The 12,510-nt window shown below is 42.2% G+C and overlaps 1 protein-coding gene across 5 annotated transcripts in view; it reads left to right on the forward strand.

Annotated features, from left to right (window-relative positions):
- Positions 1–12,510, forward strand: part of ZNF462 (zinc finger protein 462) — a 475,139-nt gene that overhangs the window by 145,975 nt on the left and 316,654 nt on the right. For all 5 annotated transcript variants that reach the window (XM_033918568.1, XM_033918594.1, XM_033918576.1 and 2 more), the window contains exon 2: positions 11,359–11,397. The gene's annotated coding sequence lies outside the window, so the exon portion shown is untranslated. The remainder of the gene's footprint in view (positions 1–11,358; positions 11,398–12,510) is intronic.

Here is a 12,510-nt window from a genome sequence, read left to right on the forward strand (position 1 = left end):
CGTGTGTGTCTCAATAAAATTGATTAGTCAGTAAAGTACCACCAGCTTCTTCTTGTCATTTTTGCTGCTCTGGACTAAAATAGCTATTTCTCCAAAACTTTTTTTTTTTTTTTTGTTAACGCTCGATTGCTTAATATTCTACTGTTTCTGGCTATCAAGAACATTTTACACTGCTGGAAGGATCTATCTAAGGTGGAATACGTCATATGGTGGAATGCCATTTGTATCAAAACTCTTTTTTATCTTGTCGCTCAAATCCATTGGGTGAACCTGGCCAGAGGGAATGAAAAATGCCTATACCTTGGTGTGATTATATAGACCTCCCAGGCAACAGGAGGACAAAGACATAGAATTAATCGAGGACATAGAGAACATCACACTGCGCGGGGACTCAGTAATACTAGGAGACTTCAACATGCCAGATGCAAACTGGAACACACTCTCTGCGACTACGGATAGCAGCAAAAGAATATTAAACTCCATAAAGGGTGCACGTCTCAAGCAATTGGTATTGGAGCCCACCAGGGACCAGGCATTACTAGACCTAGTACTCACCAACGGAGATAGTGTCACAGAAGTCTCGGTAGGAGACACACTGGCCTCCAGCGACCATAATATGGTATGGCTCAACCTCAAGAAAGGTTTCCCTAAAACAAACACAACAACAAGGGTTCTCAACTTTAGAGGCACAGACTTCAACCGCATGGGAGATTTTGTCCATCAGGAGCTACATAAACAAGCAAAATCTGACAATGTGGAGGACATGTGGTCGTCTCTAAAGTCCATACTACACGAAGCAACAGACCGATACATAAAGACAGTAAGTAAACGCAGAAGAAACAAAAGACCCCAATGGTTCAGTAAAGAAATTTCAGACCTAGTTAAACAGAAAAAAGATGCATTTATCACCTACAAACATTTAGGCAGAGAGGGGGCAAAAGAGGACTATCTAGACAGATCTAAAGCTGTCAAAACAGCAGTCAGAGAGGCCAAACTCCGAATGGAGGAAGAGCTAGCACGGAAAATTAAGAAAGGGGATAAATCTTTCTTCAGTTATATTAATGACAGGAAAAGAAACAAAAATGGGATAGTACGCCTGAAGCAATCGGACGGTAACTTTGCGGAATCAGATTCTGAGAAGGCAGAACTACTAAACCAATACTTCTGTTCAGTGTTCACCCGCGAAATGCCGGGAGCTGGTCCACAGCTGCAGACGGGAGATAACCAGAAAGACCCGTTTCAATATTTCGAATTTACACCCAGTAGCGTTTACGACGAACTATCAAGACTCAAAGTAAACAAAGCCATGGGACCGGATAACCTACACCCCAGAATGCTCAGGGAGTTAAGGGAAGTCCTGGCTGAACCATTATCTGTTCTTTTCAATCTTTCCCTAAGCACAGGAAGAGTCCCCTTGGACTGGAAAACCGCCAACGTAATCCCACTCCACAAAAAGGGCTGCAGGACAGAGACAGCAAACTACAGACCAGTGAGTCTCACGTCTATAGTGTGTAAACTAATGGAAACACTAATCAAACAGAATCTTGACACAATCCTAGACGAAGAAAAACTGCGTGATCCACACCAACACGGGTTCACCCAGGGTAGATCCTGCCAATCTAATCTGATTAGCTTTTTTGACTGGGTTACTAGACAACTGGACGCCGGAGAGTCACTGGACGTGGTATATTTGGACTTCAGTAAAGCATTTGATAGCGTCCCTCATCGAAGATTACTGAACAAGCTGAAATCGATAGGATTAGGAGACACTCTAACTACATGGGTTGGGGATTGGCTGAGCGGTAGACTTCAGAAGGTGGTGGTGAACGGTGCCCTATCCGAAGCATCGGACGTGATCAGTGGAGTGCCGCAGGGCTCGGTCCTGGGCCCAATTCTATTCAACTTATTCATAAGAGATATGACGCAGGGACTTAAAGGAAGGGTATCACTGTTCGCCGACAATGCCAAACTTTGCAACATAGTAGGCAAAAGCTTATTACCTGATAATATGACACACGACCTACTGTTGCTGGAACAGTGGTCGACTACTTGGCAGCTAGGCTTCAATGCTAAAAAATGCAAGATAATGCACCTGGGTAAGAGAAACCCGCGTAGAACTTATGTACTAAATGGTGAGACCTTGGTTAGGACCACGGCGGAACGCGATCTAGGAGTGATCATTAGCGAGGACATGAAGGTTGCCAATCAAGTGGAGAAGGCCACCTCCAGGGCAAGACAAATGATGGGATGTATCCGCAGAGGTTTCGTCAGCAGGAGACCTGAAGTTATGATGCCGTTGTACAGAGCCATGGTGAGACCTCACTTGGAGTACTGTGTTCAGTTTTGGAGACCACACTACCGAAAGGACGTGCTGAGGATCGAGTCGGTTCAGCGAACGGCCACCAGGATGGTCTTAGGGCTCAAGAATCTCACGTATGAAGAAAGACTAAAGAAATTACGGCTGTACTCACTTGAGGAAAGAAGAGAACGGGGAGATATGATTGAAACATATAAGTACATCACGGGACGCATCGAGTCAGAAGATGATATCTTCTGGCTCATGGGACCCTCGACCACCAGAGGGCATCCGCTGAAAGTCAGGGGAGGGAAGTTTCATGGCGACTTCAGGAAGTACTTCTTCACCGAGAGAGAGGTGGATCATTGGAACAGACTCCCACTCCAGGTGATAAAGGCCAGCAGCGTGACGGATTTTAAGAGAAAATGGGATACTCACGTGGGATCTTTAAGGGAGTAAACTCAGGGAGGAGGGATACTTGGAATGGGCAGACTTGGTGGGCTATAGCCCTTTTCTGCCGCTTTTTTTTCTATGTTTTTCTATGTTTTTTTTTTTTTTCTAAATACTTTCTTGTTTAGGTTTTTAGTTTAGGATCCATCCAGAAACCATCTAACTTGTTTAGAAGTTCCATTTGTGGAACAATGCAAATGGATACTTTGAAATTTGAGTAGCCCATATTCACTGTTCTTCCCAAACTTATTTCCTAGGTCAGTCGGTCAGATATATTAATCAGAATCCATCTTGCTTTGGATACTGCAATTCTCTGGTCTCAAGGATAGGTTAACATCTTTTCTTTTATTAGTGATCCCATTAATTTCCCTATCACTAAGATCAAGCTAACTAGCCTCTGGATAGCAACCTCCTCCCTGCTCCCTCTCTTAAAAAGGCAAATCATTTGCATCTCCCCTGAAAAAATGATCACAGTGAGTACTCCCAGCACCTCTCTGAGCAACCTTAATGTCCTACAATTTATCTCATCTGTCCCCAGTTCCCTGTCAGTTTTCAGTTTTGTTAGTTCCTTGGGGTTGAACATCTCCCTTCAATGTGAGCTGTTTCCACATATCTGCAGTCCATCAGAATCTACTTTGTGAATTCTACACAAAAGTATTTCTTTGGAATTTCTACTTTCTCTATTGCCCTTTACACATTCTTTCCCTCGTTGATTTCACAAGCTCATCCCTGGACTTTTCTTCTTTTGATAAAGTACCAAAAAAAAAAAAAAAATCTCAATTCCTTGCTGTTCTTTCTTACCAGTCTTCTCTTTCAGTCATGTTTTTTTCCTGAATGCCTGCCAGCTTCTCAAGAGCGCTTCTCCATCTTCCCCCATCTGTGAGCCTTTGCTCTACCAGTGTTGCTAATCTTTTTGCCTTTGTCTTTTCAGCCTCCTCTTTCAAAAACCATACTTTTCTGTTTTACTTTCTTTTTTGATTTTTTCCTACTATTAAGACCATTCAACTATCTCTTTTTAATTTCAGCCATTCTTCCTCTACATCACCAGGTTCCTTCCTGTCTGTGTGGTTTAGCATTGTTTTCATACTGAGCTGTACTGTTTAGTGATTACTAGCCACTCACCCCAACATCAGAAATGCTTTTTTCCCTTTTGTGGGTTTTAGGACCAGTATCACTCCCACTTGTAAGACTACAAGGATACTGTCTGATTGTCTGAGGAACATTCCCTGAAAGGAGAGAGGATACCTCACTTCAGCAGAGATATCCAAATATATATTTGGAAGTCTCTCACAAACCTGTACCTTCCACTTTCATTTTATTTTATTTATTATGATTTGATATATTGCCTTTAATATATTATATTTTTTAAGCAGGTGTTCTATTCTGTCTTTGCCTATTCAGTTCAAGGTCAGATTACATTACAAGTGGTTGGGTCAGTTACCCAGGAAGTTACAATGGACAGATTGACACAGACATTCTATCTATCTTTTCTATCGGCAGAGGGTAGTCCGGATAATCAAAAATCCGGATGATTGAACATTAATTTTTTTTCTTTGGTTTTAATAATTGTTAATAAAAAATATACCTTCAGCGTAGCCCCCCACCCCAACCCTGACAAGAAAAGGCAGCATTCCCCCTCCCTCCCTGAACAGGCAACACCAACCCCTTGCTGGACCCAAAGGAAAGAACCTAGGCCTACCTTGTTTCCATGGTGGTCTAGCGGCAGCGCTGGGGCAGGAGCAATCCTACTCGCTCCTGCCCATGCTCTGTCAGTGATTAAAAAAGCTGCTGAGACTTCCAGGGGCAGTCTCGCGAGGCTATGAAAGCCTCACAAGACTGCCGCTGAAAGTCATGGCAGCTATTTTCATCACTGACAGAGCAAAGAAAAAAAATTAATGTCCAATCATTGGTGGGGGAAATTCTCCCAGTTCAGAGGAGTTGGATGCTGGGCTGGGCTGATGACCTCTGAAGCAATCATACTTAAATCATACCTCTGTATAATTGAACATCCAGATAATTGGAGTTTGGATAATCGGTGTTCAAAGCAGTTTACAAGAAATGTCTAATATAAAAATAGAGCACAAAACAACCACTTTTTGCTTACCCTCTGCCTATTATCTATTTATTTTTAATTTCTTATATTCTCTAAGCCTGAAAGCTATCAAAGCAGTATACATTCAGGTACCATAGGTAATACAAATATGATAAACTTAGGACCTACTAAGTGACGCCTGTCGGAAACTAGCAGAGCTGTTGGGGCTGCTGCTGATCTGAGAGTGATGAAGGGCTACAGCATCACAGGGTTTCAAATCCATGGATAGAAACATGATGGCAGATAAAGGCCAAATGGCCGATCTAGTCTGCTCATCCACAGTAACCATTATCTCTTTCTCTCTTGGAGAGATCCTATGTGCCTATACCAGGCCCTCTTGAATTCAGATACAGTCTCTGTTTCCACCACGTCTTCCAAGAGACTGTTCCAAGCATCTACCACCCTTTCCATAAAAAAGTATTTCCTCAGATTACTCCGGAGCCTAACACCTCTTAACTTCATCCTATGCCCTCTCTTTGCAGAGTTTCCTTTCAAATGAAAGAGATTCGACGAGATACTAACAACCCCCACAATGGAAGAAGCCATATGTGCAGACAGAACCTGGTCCATCTTCCCAACTCTACAATGGCCAGACTTGAACCGACTATACAAAAAATATAGCCACACCTCATGCGACTTGAATAACTGCCCATCGTATCTGCTTACAAATGCCTCCCCTAAATTCAAAACCAGCCTCATGCAGTGGATACAAAGCACACTCAGGAGGAGAGAAGCTGATATGCACGGACGGGGAGAGGGACCTTGGGGTGATAGTGTCCGAAGATCTAAAGGCGAAAAAACAGTGTGACAAGGCAGTGGCTGCTGCCAGAAGGATTCTGGGCTGTATAAAGAGAGGCGTAGTCAGTAGAAGGAAGAAGGTGTTGATGCCCCTGTACAGGTCATTGGTGAGGCCCCACTTGGAGTATTGTGTTCAGTTTTGGAGACCGTATCTGGCGAAAGACGTAAGAAGACTTGAGGCGGTCCAGAGGAGGGCAACGAAAATGATAGGAGGCTTGCGCCAGAAGACGTATGAGGAGAGACTGGAAGCCCTGAATATGTATACCCTAGAGGAAAGGAGAGACAGGGGAGATATGATTCAGACGTTCAAATACTTAAAGGGTATTAACGTAGAACAAAATCTTTTCCAGAGAAAGGAAAATGGTAAAACCAGAGGACATAATTTGAGGTTGAGGGGTGGTAGATTCAGGGGCAATGTTAGGAAATTCTACTTTACGGAGAGGGTGGTGGATGCCTGGAATGCGCTTCCGAGAGAGGTGGTGGAGAGTAAAACTGTGACTGAGTTCAAAGAAGCGTGGGATGAACACAGAAGATTTAGAATCAGAAAATAATATTAAAGATTGAACTAGGCCAGTTACTGGGCAGACTTGTACGGTCTGCGTCTATGTATGGCCGTTTGGAGGAGGATGGGCAGGGGAGGGCTTCAATGGCTGGGAGGGTGTAGATGGGCTGGAGTAAGTCTTAACAGAGAATTCGGCAGTTGGAACCCAAGCACAGTACCGGGTAAAGCTTTGGATTCTCGCCCAGAAATAGCTAAGAAGAAAAAATTTAAAAATTTAAATTGAATCAGGTTGGGCAGACTGGATGGACCATTCGGGTCTTTATCTGCCGTCATCTACTATGTTACTATGTTACTATGTTAAGGTCAATTCCCACAAGACCTTGGAGAGATTATAATCACCCCTCTACTGAAAGATCAAAAAGGTCCTACCAATTATAGACCCATCGCCTCGATCCCACTGTATGTCAAACTGATAGAAGGACTTGTGGCTCAATACCTCACCAACTACCTAGATGACCATAATATACTTCATTCCTCTCAATCAGGATTCAGATCATACCACAGCACAGAAACACTGCTAGCAACACTACTAGACATAGCCGACAGTACCTCAGTAAAGGATACAGGATCCTAATTATCCAACTAGATCTTTCCGCCGCTTTCGATCTAGTTGATCACACCATACTACTCCAGATACTTGACGCAATAGGGATCTCAGGCGGGGTTTACAACTGGTTCCAAGGATTCCTCAAAACAAGAACGTACAGAGTTAAGACAAATGATACTAAATCAGACCCATGGTCAAATCCATGCGGAGTTCCACAGGGGTCTCCACTATCACCCATTCTATTTAATCTCTTCATTTCCTCCCTCGGTACCACCTTAGACAACCTAAACGTAACATCTTTCAGCTATGCAGACGACATAACCATTCTCCTCCCCTACGATACCCAAGACCTCACCTCATCAGGACACCTGGAAATAATATTGGAAGAAGTAGAAAAATGGATGACAAACCACAAACTGAAACTAAACTCGGACAAAACCAAATTCCTAATGCTAGAAACAGACAAAAATCCATCCATAACAGACCTGGAAATTAAAGCAACCAAATACCAATCCAGACCTCACTCAACGCAGACTCAAATCAACAAAACTACCCAAAAAGCATTCTTCACAATGCACAACATAAGAAAAATAAGAAAATTCTTTGACAAAGAACAATATAGGATCATAGTTCAATCCCTTGTACTAGGTCTTGTAGACTACTGCAATATCCTGTATCTACCATGCCCCACAAACATGATCAAAAAACTACAGACCGTTCAGAACACAGCTCTCAGACTAATCTACTCCCTCGGAAAATTTGACCACATCACCAATGCCTACCTAGACTCACATTGGCTACCGATTCGAGCCAGAATTCAATTCAAACTATACTGTCTACTCTTCAAAGTAATTAACGGTACTGCACCTACATACCTAAACAATCGCCTAAATCGTAACCTTCCACCCAAACAAGGAGAACACTGACCCCATTCTCCTACCCACCACTCAAGGCACTCATCGCAAAAAGCTATATGATAACCTCCTAGCAACGCAAGCAGCAAAACTTGAACCCTCCATCACCAAATTGTTAACCACAATATCTGACCTCAAAGCATTCCGTAAAGAAATTAAAACACTTCTATTTAAAAAGTATGTACAATCTACTTAACCTCCCCCTCCTATTCCCCTCTTTAACTTGACCAAGCACAGCCCACTCCCTGGCACCATATCCTCAATGTCCCAAAAAAAAGGAACCAGAAAGCCAAGTAATTAACCTGAAACTTAATTCTCCTACCGAAACCAATATCTACCAATGTAAGGAAGCAGAATACTTTTCTATGTAACGTAACCTGAAATAATTTCCAATGTAATTTAATCTTTATCCTCAATTTGTACCTGAACCAGAAATTCTCCAATGTAATGTACCCTCCTGGAAATGTCCAGCTCTCTTCTTATGTAATCCGCTTTGAACCGCAAGGTACAAGCGGAATAGAAATCACTAATGTAATGTAATGTAATATACCTTTATATTATGTAGGTATTTAAACAACTCTATCATATCTCCCCTCTCCCGCCTTTCCTACAGATTGAGATCTTTAAGTCTGTTCCCGTACACCTTATCACGAAGACCACACACCATTTTAGTAACCTTCCTCTGGACCAACTCCATCTTTTTTATATCTTTTTGAAGATGCAGCCTCCAGAATTGTACACAATATTCAAAATGAGGTCTCACTAGAGTCTTATACAGAGGCATCAATACCTCATTTTTCCTACTGGCCATACCTCTTCCTATGCAACCTAACATTGTTCTAGCTTTTGCCGTCACCTTTCCAACCTGTTTGTCCACCTTAAGATCATCACATACAATCACACCCAAGTCTCGCTCTTCTGTTGTGCACATAAGTTCTTCACTCCCTAAACTGTGCCGTTCCCTCGGGTTTTTGCAGCCAAATGCATGACCTTGCATTTCTTAGCATTAAATTTTAGCTGCCAAATTTCAGACCATTCTTCAAGCTTCGCCAGGTCTTTCTTCATGTTATTCACACCATCCGGATTGTCTACTCTATTGCAAATTTTCGTATCATCCAGAAAGAGGCAAATCTTACCTGACAACCCTTCAGCAATATCATTTATAAAAATGTTAAAAAGAACAGGCCCAAGAAGAGAACCTTGAGGCACACCACTGGTAACATCTCTTTCCTCAGAGTGATCTCCATTGATCACTACCCTCTGTCGCCTTCCACTCAAGCAGTTCCTGACCCAGCCCTTCACTTTGGGACCCATCTCAAGGGTACTCAGTTTATTTATTAGACGTCTGTGTGGAACAGTGTCAAAAGCTTTGCTAGGAGGGGAAAAGAATAATATTTCTCAGACTGATTCAAGCTCAATGAGGCTTTGGAATGGGGGAAAGAAAGCAAATTTGGTACAGAGGAGATAGGTTTGCAAGAAGACATTTTTTTTAACCAGATGTCAGCCTTTAATGATGTTTTTTTACAGTCATTCCTGAATGTTTTTCCTGTTATGGAGGTCTGTACTCCACAGGACCTTCTTCCCACCCAGTATTCCTTGCATTTCAGTTACATGTATATTAGAGAATGACATGGGGACAAATTTTTCCCGTCCCCCCTGGGAACTCATTTTTACGTCCTGGTGAGTTCTTTTTCTTTTCCTGTGCCTGCCCCATTCCTTCAAGCTCTGACCTCAACTGCACAAGCCTCAAACACTTTAAAATCATAAGTGTTCGAGGCTTGTGCGGTTAAGGCAGAGCTTACAGGAATGGGGCAGAGATAAGGCAGGGACAGTGACAAAACTCATGGGAATGGGATGAGGAAATTGAGTTCCTGCAGGTTCGGGGAAAAATTTGTCCCTGTGTCATTCTCTAATGCAGTGTTTTTCAACCGCTGTTCCGCGGCACACTAGTGTGCCGCGAGATGTTGCCTGGTGTGCCGCAGGGCCGCCATTAGGGCAGTACTACCAGTCCTGCATTCAGGGGCCCGGAGCTGACAGGGGGCCCGAGGCAGGGGCGCCAGTAGCTCGCCAAGGCAAAGTGAGTCGATCACCCAGGACTCACTTTGTCTTGGCGATCTAATCTATCGAGCCGATAAGTCTTCTTCTCCCCGACGTCAATTCTGCAGTCGGAGAGGAAGTTCGGGCCAGCCAATCGCTGCCTGGCTGGGCGGAACTTCCTCTCCGATTGCAGAATTGACGTCAGGGAGAGCATGCGTCAGCGTTGGCTTTGGGGCCTGTTATCCATTGGTGGGTCCTGTTCCCCGATGGCAGCGGCAGTGGCAGTGGCTTGGGGAACGGCAGGGAGAAAGAAAGAAAGGGGGCAGGCAGGGAAACAGAAGGAAAGAAGAGAAACAGAAAAAAAGAAAGAAAGGTCAGGGAGAGAGGAAGAAAAAGTTGGGGGAGGGAATGAGGTGTGGAGGAGAGAAAGCATACAGGCTGATAGAAGGGAAGAAAGATTGGATGCACAGTCAGAAGAAGAAAGTGCAACCAGAAATCACCAGACAAGGTAGGAAAAATGATTTTATTTTAAATTTAGCAAAGTGGAAGCAGTATTACCACAGTTTTCAAAGGAATTTGCCCAAATAACTTAATAGTTAACTGGGTAAATTCCCAGAGATGAAAACTTCCCTTCACTTACTATGCACAGTTCTGAATTTATATCTGCTGTTTATATTTTACAATATGGTCACCTTTTACTAAACCGCAATAGTGGTTTTTAGCACAGGGAGCCTATGAGCGTCAAGAGCAGCGCTGGGCATTCAGCGCAGCTCCCTGCGCTAAAAACTGCTATTGTGGTTTAATAAAAAGGATGGAGGGTATATTTGTCTATTTTTGTATGCTATAAAAACCAAATACAGAGAGAGACTGAGAGCTGTTGACGAAGAGCTACGTGTGTGTCTTTCTTCGATTCCAGCCAGAATATCAGCTTTGTGTTCAGCCAAACAGGCCCAGGTTTCGCACTGAATAAAGTATTTTATAATTTTTCACTATTCTGTTACTTAATATTTCATAATAAAGTAATTATAAAATACTTTCTTTGTGTTTATTTGATTCCTATTCAAGAGAATTACTTTATATATAGTCAATATAGGCACAGAGTTAAATTTTTTAACATTTTCTAATGGTGGTGTGCCTTGTGATTTTTTTCATGAAACAAGTGTGCCTTTGCCCAAAAAAGGTTGAAAAACACTGCTCTAATGTATATGAGCTTTATCATAAGGTATAGTTCTGTCTTTTGCATCTAAAAAGTTTTATTTTGTTTTCTGGGCATATTCCAGTTATGGGTCTTTCATTGTACTCTGTTTATGAGATAATAACCCTATCCAGGGCAGACTCTATTGTTAAAGCATCCTGGTTCAAAATTTTAGGATCAAATAATTGTGTGCATAGCCTTTCAAATTTTGTCTCCTCCTTCATCTCTGTATCCTCATAACTTGCCGATTTACCATCCCGATTTATTTGATGGTGTAATGAAAGTTTTTTACATTTTGAAAACTTTTTTACTGAGTGTAATCATTTGTTATACAGGTGGGATAGAGTAAGAGAGGGGGAAAATTTGGTTGGCTTTCTGTGCTTCCTTTTGCTAATTAGTTCTTGCCCTACAGTAAAATATTGTGCTATATCCATAGTAAATTGTGTTTTTCTTGTTCTTACTTTCAGATGTAAAAGCCTTGTCCAAGATTCTGAGGGCTCTGCAGTGTGAGTATGAAATATTCTTAATTTTATATTCTTACATATACATCAAAAATTATTTTTTTTAAAAAAGTGTTTTCTAATTTCAAGCAGAGTTTAGAATGGTTAACTAAAGACAAAAGTGTACTAACTTTAAATGTAGTTTTGCCTCATATAGGGTTATTGTACTCTTCTATTAGACTCCCCAGCAACAATGGCCCTTGGGTTGTACCGTTTTGGCAAGAAGGGGAGGGGTGTGTATAATAGTGAACAGCTTATTCAGACCAGATGTCCTTTTAGTCCCACTTCCTCCACCTCTAGTAGTCCTTCCTATCTAGCTTTGGGCCGGGAAGTTCAGAAGTAAGCAATAAGGCCCAGATTCTATAAAAGATGACTAAAGTTAAGTGCCTAACTTACCACCCCCCCCACACCTTTTACGAAGCTGCATTAGGCTTTTTTTTTTATCACCGGCTGAGGCAGTATTAGCTCCGACACTTATAGGAATGACTAATACTGCTAATAAGCTAGATCGGCACCAATAACAAGCAATTAGCACTTCATAACTGACTTAAATTAAAATTAATTGGACAATAAGCACCTAGATCAGTAGGCATCTACCAGAAAGTTGGCGTGGTTAGAGGCAGATTGTGAGCGGGCATGTTTAGCATGTAGGTACCTGTTTTGGAGTTAGGCATCGGTATTTAAGCGAAGAAAATCCTGGCATAAATAGGGAGTGCTTACGTTAGGATGCCTGCTGGCGCCTAAGTCCACTTTAGATGTGATTCTATAAATAGCGCCTAACTTAAAATTTAGCATGTGATAAGTAGCGCGTTTATTGGCACTTATGTTTTTAGACGCTGTTTATAGAATCGGGACCTAAGTCTTCCTCACAAAGGTCTTGATGGCCCAGCAGTGGCAGCAACTTTTGTCTTGAGCTTCAGTCAGGCTGCTGGTATTCTTTGCTGTTAAGGAAAGGAGACTCATTAAACACTTCTGCAGCCATCCTCAGCAGACAAACTGTGCTTCATCAACTTGTAGGCACCATTTTGGAGTCAAATTGTGTAATTTACAGTTCTTCAAATAACATGCTGAAGGCCAGCATTTCTTTTGTATAAGATTTCTTTCTTTCTTGCCTTTATC

This window comes from Geotrypetes seraphini, chromosome 1 (genome assembly GCF_902459505.1).
Source record: "Geotrypetes seraphini chromosome 1, aGeoSer1.1, whole genome shotgun sequence".
Classification (NCBI taxonomy): domain Eukaryota; kingdom Metazoa; phylum Chordata; class Amphibia; order Gymnophiona; family Dermophiidae; genus Geotrypetes; species Geotrypetes seraphini.